Source organism: Xiphophorus maculatus, chromosome 9 (genome assembly GCF_002775205.1).
Source record: "Xiphophorus maculatus strain JP 163 A chromosome 9, X_maculatus-5.0-male, whole genome shotgun sequence".
In the NCBI taxonomy this organism is placed as follows: domain Eukaryota; kingdom Metazoa; phylum Chordata; class Actinopteri; order Cyprinodontiformes; family Poeciliidae; genus Xiphophorus; species Xiphophorus maculatus.
Window position 1 is genome coordinate 10,274,897 of NC_036451.1, and position 17,942 is coordinate 10,292,838.

Here is a 17,942-nt window from a genome sequence, read left to right on the forward strand (position 1 = left end):
TTCACACATCTCTCCACAAAGCCCATCCATTGAAATTGACAGCTGAGCTCAGACTGAGAGAGGGCCATCATCTACCTGTCACAGCAAGCTGGCACTGATGAGCTCCTCCTGCAATTCCAAATTTCACAAACAGCATTGGCGATATTTTGATCAGGAAGCCATCATGCATCAGTTTAGACATATAATGTATACAGATCCCTGAGCTTTCGCCTCTCTCACCCAATTTCTCTCTTATTTTCTCCAAGCTGGTGCACAGCTCTATTAAATTATTTTGGAAAGGTTCTACTTGACAATGATTAATTATTTTTTCTATAAAATACAAAACTTCGAATCCTCTTGAGATTGGAAACCAGCTAGTGTCCCTTAAATAAAACTGACTCCTGCTTTAAATGGTAAGTGTGTAGTTTATGTACTCACAATCCCTCTTTCAGGGATGTCCTTGGATATTGATACAGCACATTCAGCTGTGAAAGGAGAGTCAAAAAGGCAACAGAAATTAAACCTGAAACAGCAATCTCACATATCAGTGTTCAATATTTTCAGATTTTATATATATATATATATATATATATATACATATATATATATATATATATATATATATACACACACACACAAAACAGTTCATCGCTGCTTAGTATGAATCTACACAGAGATGAGTGGAGAGGCATTGTAAATACAAAGTTTATTACTTCATTATGCCATATTATACACTTGTATATATATATATATATATATATATATATATATATATATATATATAAGTGCATACCAACAATTTCTGTTGGTAAATACTTGCTGCATATTCTGGCATAAACTTTTTATTACTCAACGATCCCTCTGATCTCTGCGTAGGTTCAACCTCATCCAGATATTACAGCACTATGTCAATATGCAATACCTCCACAGTGTTGTGAAACATTTTCATCTCCACAGCTCTAGCCCGGTGGATGGTTTTATTCCAAGCTGAAACATTTGCTATAGTTGACACCACTGCCATCACGCATGCCATGTCCTCATTTCCATATCATCGCTTGATTATTGCCACCAGTGGTGTCGCAGCAGACATGCAGAAACTGCGAATGAATGTGAGCAAATGAGTGTCAGAGCAGATACAAGTCCAGGCATCGCCTCTGTGTCTCATCCACACACAGTGCCAAGCTTCATATCTTTGGAGGCCTAAAGCCTTAGGTTAACAGCTGCTTTTGGTAAACTGAGCCACAGTCATAGAAATATGTCAGCGAGTTGCCTTTTTAACTGTAGAGATAAAGGAAAAGTCACGTTTGTTTCATGGAACATTGTAAAATGTTAATTTTACAACCTGTACTCAATATTTCTATTCATAGTTTAAGTAACACACTTTTTGTAACGCATAGCAAAAAAGATCAATGCACAGCAATAAAGTCTATCCATAGGTATTTTTTGAAAAATTCACAGTAGGCACAGATTATATAGCCATTTCTCTCAAAGTCTTATGGCATTGCTATGAAATGAATACCATGGTGGTATTCATTTCTTACATTTAATTGCTGATGAAAAATATTTTTGATAATATTAAAAGTAACTGGCAGAACAATTTATCCAAATGTTCTGCCATCAGAGATGGGTGGTAACTAGTTATATCTACTTGACTAACTTTTTGGAAATACATTTTTTAAGTCTTCTTGAGTATTACTTCATTAACACCCTTCTTACTACAGTACATTTTCCAGCAAACCTACCCACCTAGAGTTGTTTCATAGAATGACCAATAGATTGTAAACAGGTTTATTGTTTGAATGTTATTTCTGTTTGGTTGGTATGTTGTGTTTTGTAAAGGTCAAATAAACATTCAGACAGTACATATTGTCACTAAAAGTATTTTGCATTCTTCTTGCATGTAGACTTTACCTTCTGTAGTTGTTGAATTGGTCTTAATCAATACATATTTGGAAAATGCTACGTATAGATGTAACAATGTCAAAGCTGTGATAGTATAATAATTAGTTTAAAATGTTTGAACTGTCTAATGAAAGATGTGCAGCAATCAGTTATTTAAACAACTGTTTTCTGCACACATATATTGACGGTAACAACCCTATAGTGATTTAAAGTGGACTAAACATAAAGCACATTTAATGTAAAAATGTGTCAACTAGACTGCCACTTTTGATGAAATATTAAAAAATTATATAATAGGGACCTAAATGCCACTTACTACATTTCAAGTTGCCAGAGTCTGTTATCGGTTATAATATATTTCACAATTTCTCTCAAAAATGTGAAAGGTTGATTATTGCTGTTCTAGAGGCTTGACCTCACCTTTGTTGAGCTGCTTTGGGTCTTTAGCAAACAAACCTGCCATTAAAAGCCCTTTGGTGGTGTGCTGATAAAAGGTCACCCGTGTTAGACTGCCAGCAGGTGTAATTTGCAGCTTTTATTGTGCCTTAAAATGAGACATCCATCTCAAGAGGAAATAAGCCTCAAATTGGGCAAAATGTCATTAGCATTTGTTTGACAGTTACAAAACACTGCAGTCTGATTGGGTTAGAGTGGAATCATGGAGCTGCTAACGAAGCCCGTGGCTGCTTTCTTAGCTCGGTCAAAATTAAGCTTTTTTTTTTCCATTTCATGCTCAATGTTTGGAGGAGCACTTTTTATATTTTATTTTACACGTCATGCATAACATTTAACATATCTTTCACTTTGGTGCCTGTCTGTTGATGTAACACTTCAGAATTAGAGAGACAGAGGTAAGACAAGCTTTTCTTGGTGTACCCTCACTTGAACAAATCCTTAAGGCCTTTGCTCTGCTGACTGAGTTTTAAAGACAGTTTCTGTGGGAAAAAATAGCAGCGGCTCTTAAGTAGCTCCCAAGATGTTAACAGCACAATTAAACAAAGCTCTGCTAATCTTTATAGCTGGCATCAAGAGGCAGCGTGTTCTCTCAGAGCAGTGTTCTACGTAACATGGCGTTGGGGGTCTGAGAGAGGAGGTAATATGCCTGATGAGCAGCCATAGTGATGCCTGTACTACTTAGAGAACAAAAAAGCAATCCTACTATACATCCTAAAAAGAGAGGAGGAAAAATGGGAATTAATTAGCATTATTCAATTATACACGCTCCATTTATTTGCAGCAGCATTTAAAAAAATGTAAAGTGACCCCCGATTTTCTGGTAATGAATTTGATTATGCCAGCGCATATAATTTCATGGTATTTGGGACGTGAGATGTTTTAGCTAATATACTTTCCTGTGTGAGATGCTGTAAAGTCATGCAGCATGATGCATCCTAAATGTGCTTCTTTGTTTAAAGAGTTGTTTACAGGGATTTATGTTTTTCTCTCCGTAATTTGGAAGAGATCCAAGCTGAATTTTGTTGCAGTTTCAAAACAAGAATTTATATTTCAGACATTCAAAATTTCAGCAGTGAAGTTTTTCCAACGATTTGTCAAACTTTCACATTATATTTCAAGAAAGCTGATGGATGAAATTAAACAACCTGCTGATGTAGCCTTTTGCTGAAAAAACTTGAGATGAGATATTTTTGAAGAGGGTTAGAGTGATGCTATCTTATATCTATTAATGCAGTCACTGCCGTGTTACCCGCAGGCCATGGGGCCTAATCCAGAGGAGATGGATTGAATGGTACTGTGGCTCAGGCTTGCCAGAGTTACTTAGGTTCTGGTTGAGAGCACAATGCTGTGTGGGCGAATCTATTCTGTCCTGGGTAGGGCACAGCATAAACATTGCCCAGAAAACACAGGCAGTCATGCAGGCACTCAAGTGGACAAGAGCAAAGCTATAAGGATGGTTGCTTTTAATTTCCTTTCTGATGCCTTTCTGTAGCACTCGTTCATGGGGGCTTCAGAGTGGGCCAGAGAGGAAGCAGAGAACATAGTGTGCTGGTGTTTAAGAAGTACCTGTATTTTCTCTCTCTCTTTTTTTTTTTAATGGGTTCATCAAGTATTTACTGGTGTCCTTCCTCTTCCTCACACTTACTCAGACTGAGGGAAATCTGCCATGATTAATCCAGATGACAGCTGTGGAGCAACAACTCGCTTACGCCACAACTGTCTTTAAGTAATCTGTCTTTTCTCCATGGCACAGGGGTGCTCTAACTCCTGACCCTGCGTGCAAACACAGTACCACCGCTTCCTCAGCCCTTTTGCCTTCTCACCATCATCCCCCGGCTTTCACAACCAAATAAGGAAGATTGAGCCAGTGAGAGCCAGCAAGTCGGTCAGCCAGCCCACTGAAGAGGCCATTAGGGAGCTAGCAAGCCAGTGAAGAGGTTGGTAGAAAACCACCTCTGGCATCACTCATCACTCCATGCCTCTTCAGGTTTTTATGCATTTTCTTTGCAACACTGAGATGCGCATGCTTGCTTAAAGATGCACATGCATACAGCGTTAACCTAGATTAACGTTATTCACTTAGAGCATAGGGAGTACAATGACATGCACTGAATATAGTTTGGACACACAATTTTAGAAGCACTCCGAAATGCGCTCTGAAATAAATCACTCTGCACAGATACAGAAGAATATGCATGGAACAACTTCTCAAAAGGATGATGTAAAGAGGTATTGCAAGATAAAAATGGAGAACAGTCACATCATAAAAGTTAAACACTACATACCATAGTTCTTTTAAGGTCACTGTACAGGAAAGACTTGTATGAGCCACACTGTCACTTTTCAGACAGAAAAAATGTTTTTTAAGAGAGCAAAACTTTTTTTATTAATAGTTAATACCAGAGTTGTTGGTTTTTGCTTTTTGCTTTTTTGTTGATTTCAGACTTCAGACTTGGTTAAATCACACAAGGTATTTTACTTAGGGAGGAAAATTCAGGAACATACAAAGCTTTTTGAAAAAAATCTTTGCCTAATTGTGAGACATGAAGAGAGAAGAACAGATGAATAACTAACCAAGATGAATTTGTATTCAGGGCTCTATGAGTCAATCTTTTGTAGAACCCTGGACCAGTTTCTTTGAGTACGTTTGTGACAGGCTTAGGTAGTGATTTTTTTTTCTCTTTTTGTTAATTCTTCTTTGCAAAACTGCTTAAACTCACTCGTCTTGGATGGAAAGTGTCAAAGAACATCAATTTTCAACTCTCGCCACAGATTCTCAACTGGGTTTAGGTCTGTATTTTGACTGCTTTTGCAGGATGTTAACCAGTGTTTGTTGGTGCAGAGCACCACACTGTGCTCTGCATGTAGGCCAGAACGTTCTGTTTTGGTCTCATCTAAACAGATAACACATTCCCCCTACATGATTTGTGGCAAACTGCAAAGGGGCTTTTTGTAGCTTTTCCTTTTGGCACTCTTCTAGCAAGTGATATCAGAATAAAGTTGGAATAAAACCCTCAACTCTATTTAGATTTGTATTTGCTAAATAATGTGAAAACAATGCACCATTTTATTCACAACTACTGTTGTGTTTGTCTATAAAATAAAATAAAATTGATAAAATACCCCAAAGTAATAACGTGACAAAATGTGAAGAATATTAAAGCCCTATAATTCCTATTGCTCCACAAGGAGCATTTACTCATGCAGCAAAGTCCACACTGACCGCTGACATGCTTAATGGATGTTCCATATGTTAGAAAAATCCATTCAAAATCTATAAACAGTAGTCCACAGGATAGACGCGACACAAGCTAAGACATAGTATTGCAAAAACACTCAATCTTCCGTGTGCCAGCATCTCAGTTTGTATCTTTGTCGCTCCAAATCCTATTGGTTTATTTAACTTTAGTGTTTTCTCCTCCTGCAAATGTCAGCTGAGTTCAGTGAAGCTGGAGGGAAAATCACTCCCTCATACTGAGGGTGAGCAGGTTAAAAACACACACGCACGCACACATTTAGGCTGAAAAAGAAGACTGAAAATACTTTGGGTTTGCAACAAAAACAGTATGCTGGATAGATCTTAAGTATATTGTTATTGATAACTGTGATTTAAACCTATATCTAAGGTATCTTTGTTTCTTCAAAAATTTGAAGAACATGAATCTCTTAACACACTTCCACACCAATATGTGATGAATAATAGATTGGATGACTGAGCTTTACCTTCACTGCTTGCTTTGTTGAGTGGATGAACTTCTTCCTGTAGTTGAATTTCAAAACGTAAAACAATTGCAAAGGTGTTACCAAAATACCTGCCCAAAATGTAATTTTGGTATAGAAGTCTGAGTCATTCAGGTTGGACACTCTCCTTGTCATCATACTAATCTTTACTACTGAAAACAAAATGATAAAATTTTATGAGATAGGTTTTTATTAGAAAGTTTGTAAGTACAACCACATGAAATACGTTTTTTTTTTGTCCTTCTACATTGCTAAAAAAAAAAAGCAGAGAGAGCAGACAGATTCATCCCCTATCAGCAGGTTGTATTCACCACATTCCCATACCCAATCCTCCTCCTGCACCCAACAAGCTCCTATCTCCATTCTCAAACTCCTGTCTGTTGTAGTGCTCACTTGTGTATCAAGGTAATGAATTCATAATCTCTCCCAGGCTCTTTGTAGATCTCTATCGTGGTGCAAGATAAGGGTAAGCGTCGTTGCACTCTAATAGCCGTCAGTCTTCCTCGCTTCCTGCATGCTGTGAGTGCGTTTACAGTATGTGTGTGCTTGGGAAAGAAAAAAAAGCACCCGCTGCCAGAAGCCTCATTGAACTGCTCTTCGTTTTGGCTTCCCAGGGCAGACAGAAAAATATCCTGGCCTGGACGACTGTCACTTATCAGTAAACTGTCGAAGCTACAAGGCAGGATGTCTCCTGGAGTGAGGAGCATTAAGCAGCGCCCCACTTCATCTCTTTCTACCTGGGTCGTACACTCACAACACTTAACATCTTGTGACTCCAGCTGACAAATACTCAGTCGTTGTGAAGGTAAATATCTGAGAGGGTCAAGCTGTCTCACAGGCACTAAAATTGTGGCACAGGGTGGCTCTTTGGGGGGGAGGGCGGCTGGCTCATGCACGTGGTTTTAATTGTGTTTTCAGTGGGGTGATGAAATGTCCTCCATTTGAGCACAAGCTGGCAGTAAGTGGGTTGTCGCCTCCAGGGACAGGGTGAGCAATGGCCCGCTGCTATCGTAGGTGATTGTGCAAAAGCCCCCTAAGGGTGACAGAGATGAACGAAGGAGTCGGGAAGACAATGCAGACAGAAGCAGCCCTTTTTATTTTAGTCTCACATGGTTTCAAAAATGGATATCAGGGCAAAGAAAAGTGGCAAGTAAGTACATGAATCTGCGGAGGCAAAGTGTATTTACAAGCTCTCCATCCAAGCTTTGTAATAGGATGCATTTTATATTAAAAGGCATAGTAAGGCGTAAATCAATTTCCAAATGTTTTTTAAAAAAACTCTCTCTACTGTATATAAATGGTATCAATGAAACAATATTTTTTAAGGAAGTTATACTTCACAAACATACTTCCGCATTTATTAGTTTTCTAACAATCACAGCCAATACACAAAGTGTATTGGTGTCTTATATACTTATATATATATTTTTGCTATTAAAAATATGAAAAGTCTTTTGCACATTTGTATTCACCCCTTACTGCTCTAATACCTCTAAAAACAATCCATAGCAGCCAACTGCCTTAAGAAGTCAGCTACATGCTAGAGTCTAGCTCATGCTGAGATTTGATGGAAAGATAGATGGAAATAAAATCAGGGTAATCCTGGGGGAAAAACTGTCAGAAGCAGCAAAAGACTGTGAGACTGTGGCAGAAGTTGAACCTACAGCAGGTCCATAACCCTGAACATGCAGCCAGAGCTGGTTTAGATCAAAGAATAGCTCAGTCAAAGTTTAGGTCTAAATCTAAAGGAGAATGTGTGGCAAATTTGTAAAATTGATGTTCATATATACTCGCCATCCAACCTGACAGATATTGAGTTAATTTGCAAAGATAAAGGTCAACAATAATAGTTTAGATGCACAAAGCTGGTAGAGCCATATCCTGAAATACTGGCAGCAAAGGTTAGTTCCCCAAAGTATTAACGCAACAGATCTGATCATATGCAGGACACATTCAGATTTTTATTGAGCAAAAAAAAAAAAAAATTAGAAACACTTTGTCTTTAACAAGTACTACCGGTCTATGACTTAAAATCCTAATAATATGCATTACAGGTTGTGGCTGTAACATGATAGATGCACTTATATATATATATATATATATATATATATATATATATATATATTCATTTTGACTTCACACAGCTTTTTTGCTTTCATCTCCTTGAATGGCTTTTTTAACTCCATGTCATTTCTTCACAAAGGAAATTAACAGATGTGATGAGGATCATTGTCATTTCACAACTGAGTAAAATAAGACAGTTACTTAACAAATTTCACAAGTTGTTTGCAGGGTCTTCCCTTTCCTTGTGCTGTTACGATATCCAGTAACAAGACGCAAACGATTAAATGCTCCTCCCAGAGCGCTCGTCACATCTTCCGCTTGCTGAATTTACATGGCATTTATGAACACTCACAAGGAAAACAAAAAGTGGACAAGGAGAGAGCAGGGGAAGGGAGCTCGCCAATGGAGGAGTCTCATTATTCCGTTATGGATTGCACATGTCAGCGAGTAAGTGCTCTTTTTATCCCTCTAAAGCACCAGCCACAGCCACCGAGCACATTTCCCTACCCAAGTGAAATTTAGCATGTTAAGGCTCGTGCCACCAGGGGAACAGTGGTGAGAGCACTGGGCTGCTTCTAAGATTTGCTGCCTTGATTAAATAAGGGACTGTAAGTGTGAATAAGAGGCCATGGGAGAAATCCATGCAACATAAACATGTGCTTTTTGCACATGATAGTCCTGCAGAACCCCACCTACCGCCCACCCAACTTTGCCTAAATACAAGCACTGAAACACATTTACACACACAAGCAGTTTACATGGTGTCCTACATGTCACACTGGATTTTAATCAAAGAGCAGAAAGGGGGCAGTGGAGGCTCACTTGTAACTCTATAATGGTTCTGCCAAACTCAGCAAGACGTATCTTTTTAAAAGGGCTCACATCCATTAATGCCTGCAGAACTTGAAAAGTTCACACAAAAAATATTGCAGTTTTCCCTCCTTTTGGACAGAACAAGCCTTTTATTTGATGCACTGTGATTCAAAAAGTCTAGCACCCTCTACAGATTGCCTAATTCCATCTCATTTCCTCTGAGGTTTCCTCCATACACCTTTCTTAATGCTTTGAAAAGGTGCTTTGACTCAGGTAGCTGCCAGCAATTTTCAGTTGAATGCTTGTAACTAGGCAAAGGGTACAAGTTATTTTTCCCCTATTAGGCCACAGATAAAAAAAAAAAAGTGAAAAAGTCAGTCATTTTTATAACCTTCTGACCAGGAATGACTTCTATTTTTATCTAATGTATGAACTGACCACGGTCACCTGCAGACAGTGACATTTTACTACAAGCTCACTGCAAGTAAGTGACTGCAGGTCAGCTGATTGATGTGTCTGGTGGGTATCTAGCCACCTTAACTTTGTGGACACCAGCTGTCCCATTGAAATCTTGCCCAATTATAGAAATCCACCCCCAACGCCTCCAGAGTCAATGTAACTGGGTGGAGCTACATTTAAATCACCAACTACAGCCACCAATAAAGAAAAAATGGTGAACAAGACTAACAAAGAAAATTTAATAAATGGTGCTTTCAATGTTCAAATAAAGGAATACTTTTCTAATTTTCCTTGAAAGGGCTATTTAATCACAGTTTGTTCTACAGTTATTCCACTTAAATTAGTTGTGAACTTTTAATGTGAAGAAAAACAAATATTTTAACGCTAAAGCCAATGAGATAAATTGAATGCTAAATGTCTAATCTCTTTTTTCACTGTTCCAGCTTATATTTGCAAAAAATTGCTGCAAAGACTATTTAAACAAAGCAAGTAGAAAAAAAGTGTTCGTTTGAATACTGAGCTGTATGTTTGATATGCTTACTTTTGTCTAAAAATTTGCTAAGATTAAAAAAACATTATGTATTACTAAATCCTAGCTAAAGTTAAACCTTAAACCTGCACCAGACCTTCTCCAGCAAGATGGAGTCTCTGGCTACAGACAGTGGTATTCCTTTTGTTTTTGGGTCTGTGTCTGATGGTACCTTCTCTGGTGCTGGATCAGCTGCATAGGATGCAGGGATTTCTCAGATGATCGCCAACAGTGTCAATTGGAATATATTTAAATATTTGAAAAATATTTTTTTAAATATTCAATCCTCACATTAAACAAACATTATGGGGAGCAATTTCTGCAGGGGTCTTTTTTTTTTTTTTTTTTTTTAGATCAAATTATACCATAATCCTGAAAATTAAAGAGTAATAAATTCATTCATGACTTTCAACAAGAGTCATGAATGAGTATTTCAACAACAACAAAAAAATAAATGTATTGCATAACTGACTTTTCTGGAATTTAGATTAATTTTATTGTTTAGACATTTCTATTCTTAACTTTGCACTACATCTTGTCATGGTGCTGTTTGGTGATGAGTAGACCCAAATGTAGACAAGTTGATTGAAGCCATGAGTATATGGTGGTAAATAAAGTTGTGTAAGTTCTAATAAAACCAGAACTTACACAACAAGGACAACCTAACAAGCAGCAACAAACTGGGACCAGGTAACAGATAACACCGGGAGTAACCAACAAGTAGTGAGTGAAAGAGAGGAGGTTAAATACTGAGAGCGAATGTTAGAACAATACACTGGAGCTGATTGGCTAATAGGTTGCAGGTGTGAGGAGAGAGAGCACGTGGCACACTGAGAAAAGAGAGAGAGAAAGGTAAGGGAGCGTAAACAAATGTGGGAACTAGAAAAACGAATTTAACTGTAACAAAAAATTACTACAACACAAGGATTAAATCATAAACATATATATAAATAAACTAAGAGCAGACCGAACTAAGTAAAACAAAACACGGCTGATTAAATCAAAATATGAAAACAAAGGCTTAAAGAACTAATAAAAATCTACTACAAAACCAGAAAACCCTAAAACAACCCAAGATCCTGACACATTCACACACAGCCTGGAGCTATAAGCTTCGCGCGTCGTGGCATCGTTTCTCTGTACTTTGTCTTCTGTTTGCACAATCAGTTGAGCTCAGATTCACAGAGATAATACAATGAAAAACCTCATACACCCATTTCCATGCGAACATTTTTTGTGTTTAGGCGTCCGACTCGATTAACGTGCTTTTGAACGGACCGAGTGATCAGACACAACCTACGATCTAGGAAAGGAAATCAAGAGGCGACGTTTATGAGGCGACAGTGAACGCAACACAAGGGTTCTGGGCTTTTTTTCTTCTCCCCTTTGACTCAAAGTGGGGGAGAGACGAGAGAGGGGGTAGTTAACTCCTGTCTCCCCACCCCCAGCTCGTATGAGGTGGATTTGGGAAGAAAGGGAATCCAAACCTGTGTCGCAGAGATAACGTGAGACTCCAATAAAAGAGATCCACATTTGGAGACCCATGCGCGGTAGAGTCGCGCACGGATTATTATAGTTTGTTATATATATTTATTTTATTTTTCACTTTACCAGAGGAAGGTTCTGCTTTGGAGTGTCTGATCTCCGTGAAAGGGATACAGCAAAAAGCGCACGGAGGATAATAGCGGAGTATTTTGAACCTGCGCTCTCCGTTAACAAGTGACTCGCTGACGTTGGAGAGAGTGGAATATAGCGTTTTTCTGCAATCGGGGGATGCAACGTAACTGTTCTTGTAGGAGGATTCAGCTGCACAGAAAATGGATTTGAAAACTGTCTCCCCTAACCCAGCGAGGGGGTAGATAAAAAAAAACAAAAAAACTTTTCCCCCCTCTCACGCTGAGACTGAGTAAGTGATTGAAACTTTTCTTCTTTTTTTATTGTTCTTAGTTTTGGGGACCTATTTAAAAGATAGGAAAAGAATTACAGAAAAAGCACAGAGTTTGTTTGGAATATTTTTAAACTGTAATTGAAAAAGAGAAAACTTGTTCGCCACAGTAGTCTCCGGGGAAACCAACAAAGGACTTTTTTTTTCTCCCATGTGAAAATTTGTAGAAAACCTTTTCATTTCACAATGGTCTGATTTATACCGCTTCGTGTCTTTGCCTTTATAGATAAAATATTACTAAGGGTCCAGACACTTAAAAACATCGAACCCTGCTAACTCCTTGCAAAACGAGCATCTGACACTGTTTTTTATTAAAAAGCAACGTGAACATGCATTTATTTCACTTAAAGTTGGAGATTCACACGATTAAAGTTACTGAGAAAGACTAAAACGTAATACTGAAGTAAATCTCGAAGAAATGACTTTTACTCTGAGATCTGGAAAAGGATCCTTGGGTGATTTTATCTGTTAACTGGAAAGGATGTTATGGATTTATTTGCAGCATGTTTACTACACGTAAGCTAACCGAATTTTGATGTGTTTACAACGTCAGTTGTTTTTGTCCTTGTGCAACTATGCTCCTTAATGTAATTTTTGTATCTTTATTTTTTTAAACACTTCTGTTTACTAGAGGGTAATCCTCTGCCCTGAGGTGTGACTCTTCCGTGGTTGTTTATGGGAGTTTAAATGTTGCTCTAGGCAATTTAATTCTGCTTCTTTTCTTCTTCATTTTTATGGTAGTAACCTAAGCAAATTGCAGTAATCTTTTTTTAGTAGAACCATTAGCAATACCACTTCCTGAGGGTAAATATGCAGGTACTAACACTGAGAGCAGTGGCACCAGTAAGGGGGGGTAAAGGTTGGGCAATAGGCCACCCCTGTCTTCCATGGCCAGATAGCCTTGTGTTAATTAAATTTTTATGAATATCACTTAAGGAAAGGACAGAACACACTTTAAGCTACGTCATGTATATTTATGTGCATGCTAATGATACTTTTGAATGTCCATCACTTATTTCTGGTGTCAACTCTCCTACACCGCTAACATGGCAACAGAAAAGGGTTTGGTATGCAACCCCTTTGAAAACCTTCTGTGCAGTGCTCACTATAAACAGTTTTGCTCTTCTTTTGTAAACAACATATTCTCTGACACATTTGGTGCATTTCCTGTTCTTATGCAAGTTCAGGTTTGTCTCTTATTTTTCTAACTCCCACTCATCCGTCTTACATTGGGGAATACAATCAGTCCTGCTACCGTACATAAATAAACCCATTTGTCGTGTGATGCAAGTCACATGTTGATTGTTAGCAGTGGAGAGGAGTCTTGTCCTTCAAAGTAATTGGACCTAAACCGAGAGGCTGCATGTCAAATATGCTCTGGACTCTTAATGTGGCTTTAATTGAACAATTTATCACCCCTGATCACTGTCAAATAACCTGGAAAGATGGACATAAGGCATTGGAAATGCCATGGATAGGCTTCAGTCATGCATGACCAACATGTCTGTTGCAGCACTGTCACGGAGGGTGTATGTGCGTTTAGCTAATGGTATGTTTATTTTGTTTGCAGAAATCACTAATTGAAGTATATCTGAGTGGTAATGAATGGTGAAAGAAACGGGAGAGTGGATCAGTTTACAATTTTTAAAACTGAGTTCATTAGACTAAAAGTTGGACTGTTTTCCATTTAATTTTTTTCATTGCACTTAAGTAGAAACCTAGGTGAGATTTCTATTTCCATTTTTAAATTCTCTGCTCTTTTTTTTTTATAACTTGATGATATTCTTGAATTAGTGTTTGATTTTACAACGCAGTAACAATAAATTCTCCTAAAAAAAAGGACATAATTTATATGCTTTCTTCATTCATAAATTTTCTAATCCTGTATTTTAATTTGTAGATTAAAGACTTGACGGTATCACATTATTAATATAATTTTTCACTATGGCTTTTTGTGATTGATTTTACAACCTTGTGTTGTGTTTGTTTTACTGTCTGGCAAATTAACAGCATTTTGGTGGCATCAAGTGCCTTGCAATTAGTCACATTGTACTTGACACAACAGCAGAGTTAATAATAGCCATGCTGAAGTGACTGTCATAGCAAAGGGAAAGAGAGAAATGTGCACCATGAAAAGGTGCTTTTGCACTCACTGCTAATTGTGTTTATTCATTTTAGTTTGCTCCAAGTGCTAAATCAGTGCTCTTCTGGCGAAATGGGGTGCAATTAGTTTGGGCTGTGAAAACACAGGGCAGCGTGTCTAACTAGTAAAGAGTTCACTCCTCTCCTCTTTGACTTGCGGATTAGCTGTTCCTTGACATTCACATTTCTTTCACTGCCACATAACGAGTGGGAAAACACTGAATGGGAGCAGAGCTCCACCGTTGTAGAGCAAGCGAGTTGGAGAGTACACAATGGAAAGATTATGTTAATTTCAGCATTCTGCAAATATAATAAATATATCGGAGCATTGCCTGCATCAGGTGTAAGACATCCTTTGAGGAATGCATTGTTGTGAAATGCGCCAGATTACAGGGTTCCTATGCAGTCTGAAAAAGTATGAAATTTAGTGTACTTGTTTTCCAGGACGAGTATGAAGTTATATTAAAATAAAAGTCATAGACTTTATTCCTGCTCTCTAAAAGTTTCATCCATCCATCTATATATCCATCCTTCGATCCTTCCTTCCTTCGAGCAATTCGTAGTGGACTTTTGTGTCTGTGTTTTGCTTTTTTTTTTTTGGAATAGAATAATAATAAAAAAATCAACCTAGTCTTTGCTGCCTATTGTAAAAATGACAATAGGCAGCAAGGGTGTAGGGTTTACTAAGTCCGCTATAAAAACTTGAATTGCTAGAAACAGTGGAAAATTTGGTTTGCCTGTGGTCTCTGATTTGATGTGTCAGAAATCCTCCATGCATTTCCTCTATTTGATGGTCTGTTGACGGCTGTCATCTCATAAGTACTTCTCAAATCACACTTCAAAAACAGCAGCAAAAATAAAAAGCTTTCCGCTTAAGCCTATTAGACATGCTTTGGCAAATTACTGGCTATTACTTAATATTTGGTACTTTACTCCCTCTCCAAACTCCTAATGTAACTCGACCCATTCTTGCACAGAGATGAGGTACTTTAATATTTACTGAAAATGCTTAAAATTGTATGAAGTAGCCCATTCTATAGGCACTTTCTGACATTTTTGATAAAACTGTCAGATTGTCTACACCCAATACTATATTTAGGTGCTCATAGAATAACATTTAGATTTTCCTCTATTAATGCTGTCATAACACTAACATTTTTAATTTGATTCTGATACTAGCAAAAATACTCAGTACTCAATACCATTTTCAGTATGACAGTGTTGTACTGGTAGCTCTGGCATCCTACAGAATTCTCCAGTTACCTCAAAAGGAAAGTATGTTTGAACAGCGCTTTTGGGTTTACTTCGTTGACTGAAGAGGGTCATGTATGTTTTTTATTTTTCTGGCTGTACTTGCCATGTTAGCAGAGTTTAAACCGTACAGGAGCAGCTCTTTGGGGAGGAGAGAGGCTGAGTGTATGTTGTTGCAGCACTGCTGTCAGAGGAAATATGTAAATTTGGGCATATGTAAATTGGAGAATTTTTTTTCTATTTTGACAAAACTGAGTAGCTTTGAAAATGTCTTTTCTATAAGGAGATATTTTATATCTTGATAACCCCACACTGTATGCATAGGTCAAAAATATTAATAAAGGTGGAGCTGGCTATTTGTGTGGCAGGAAATTTCAATACAGCTCATGCAGATGCACCTGTTTGTTTTCTTGGTTTAAAACCTGGCTGTGCTCTGCTCTCCCCAACTTAACACCATTCTTCATAGTCAGGTCTCACTCTAGCCAGTCAAGGTCTGGTTTGGTTTTAGCCTAGTTGGATGTGTCTCCATTGCATTGTGTTCCTCTCTATTGTGGGTGTAAATATTGGCCATGAGCCCTCGAGAGCTGTGGTCGACGCTCCAGTGTCATTTGTAGTGACACTTAGGACTATAGTGTCTTTCATGAGACCATGCAGTGCTTTTTAGTCTAGATGAACAAACCAAGGGGAAGGTATCTGCAGGTGCATTACCAGTACTACCTAAAGTTTATAAAACTCCGAAACCCCTGGAACATTTCTTTTTATCCTTTTGATAATTATTATTAGTTCAGATTAAAACTTAATTTTATGTTAAGTTTCATTCTCCATCTGGATGTTATGCTTGATTCACATAAGCCCAGATATTTAAACAGCCAAAATGTCACATAGTTAAGATTAAAGCCTAACCCAATCAATGAATGCAGTCGCCTGTCAATCAAATTTCTTGCACACAATACACAGCTAAGCCTGCCTTATACCACCCCTGAAGTGGTTATGAAAAATGGGGAGGAACAGCTAAGGACTTGCACAATGAGGACACAATCACTTGCTCCTCCAGCCAAGTGATTGGGGAAATTCATGGATGTGAAATTTTGAGCTTGTACGGACAGACATGCACATGCAGACTTGCAATGCAACCAAAGAAAGTTGGAAAATGTTCCGCCTTTGTACCTGTTGCTGCCATCGCTATGGCATCCTGGCTGTTGGGTTGCAATCCGGGTGGTTAAAACTTTTGCCTGTCACTGTCATTTGTCCATCCCTGTGTATCGAGCCCATCGGAGTTAGAAGTTAGCAATTCTAAGTAGAAGCCAAGTGTCTTTTGAACAAGGATGACACAAGCTTTGAAGCATAGCTCAGAATGTTGTGATTGCAGTTGAAATAACTAGACTGGACCTTATAGTGCCTTCTCATACGCTTCTCTTTTCATCATGATCACTAAAATGTGTATATTCCTTCAGTTATTAATCAGTTTACAAAACCTCAAGAAACATAAGACATATACTGAGCTTAATTAAGAGAAACAGTTACTTGATTTTTTATTTTTGTACATTGTGATCTGCTGCATCCTTCATCCATTTAGACTTCAGTATTACACTTGCACTTGTGCAAGCCTTGATAAACCAAATGAAAAGGGATTATTGATCAGAGAACATGCATTCGCATATTGTGTATGGAGGTAAAGGTGGCTTCCACATTTACAAAATACACTAATCCCTACCAGATAGTGAGGTAAATCTTTTGGGAATGCATTCACACACTGTCACCCTCTGCAATCTCCACCTCCTCCTGCCTGACTCCCTTGGTACCTCCACATTTTAGAAAAAGGATATGCTTCAGCTCCTTCTGATGAAGTGACAGTAATCTTCCTTTGCAGATGCACGGGGGGAAGACCTTGTTCATTCATCTCAGTATCCCTCTTAAGGTGTAACACACTTGAACAAACATGGAGCACAGTTTGTTAAACCCAGTCAGGAAAGCTGCTAGATGTCTTAAGATTAAAGAAAAATATAATTTTTTCCCCCAAAATTCCTACTGGCTGCTGTTCTGTGCACTTTATACTTACATACTTTTATAATATGCTGTGAACTAAACTCGTTTGAGTCATAGTCCTACTAATATGTGCATAATTTGGGCAGCTTAGATGTAGTCACAATCTAACAGATTGCTTTGTTAAATGATAAACTTTTTGTATCCAGCTATGCATATGTATTTCTAATTAATAGTAAATGTGTTAAGCATCTTTAGTAAATCTGCAAACTATAATCATAGGAGAGCTTGCAAAATTTTGAGTGCTGGTGCAACTTCTTATCAAACAAGCAAACAATCATCAGTCCTGTTGGCAGCAGAAATGTTTTTTGTAGAACATTCATGAGTGTAATACTTTTCAATGAGCTTAAAGAAATGTTGTGTCTAAAGACCTGAGCTACAGAGGTTGTTGTTGAGCCAACATCTGCTGTATGAAAAAGCTGCCTTTGACAGCTTTTTGTTCTCTAAATATTGTGTCCAAGAACATTGTGGCAACTCTTTGGTACATGCCCAAATCTTCTTAATTTATTATTATTTTTTTTGTAATCACACACTATGTGTGACCTCAGTGCAATTGTAAGGTAAAATTTCTGTTTCAGATTGACTTTTTAATTTTATTTGTTGTAGTTGTAGCAACTA

The 17,942-nt window shown here is 37.9% G+C and overlaps 1 protein-coding gene across 15 annotated transcripts in view; it reads left to right on the top strand.

The window, feature by feature from the left end:
* Nucleotides 1–17,942, top strand: part of LOC102237776 (receptor-type tyrosine-protein phosphatase S-like) — a 247,605-nt gene that overhangs the window by 52,748 nt on the left and 176,915 nt on the right. The window contains exons 1-2 of one of the 15 annotated variants that reach the window (XM_023339508.1): nucleotides 11,287–11,448; nucleotides 11,558–11,849. The exons of the other annotated variants lie outside the window; for them this stretch is intronic. The gene's annotated coding sequence lies outside the window, so the exon portion shown is untranslated. Of the gene's footprint in view, nucleotides 1–11,286; nucleotides 11,449–11,557; nucleotides 11,850–17,942 lie in introns of those variants that run through there. 15 annotated transcript variants of the gene reach the window in all.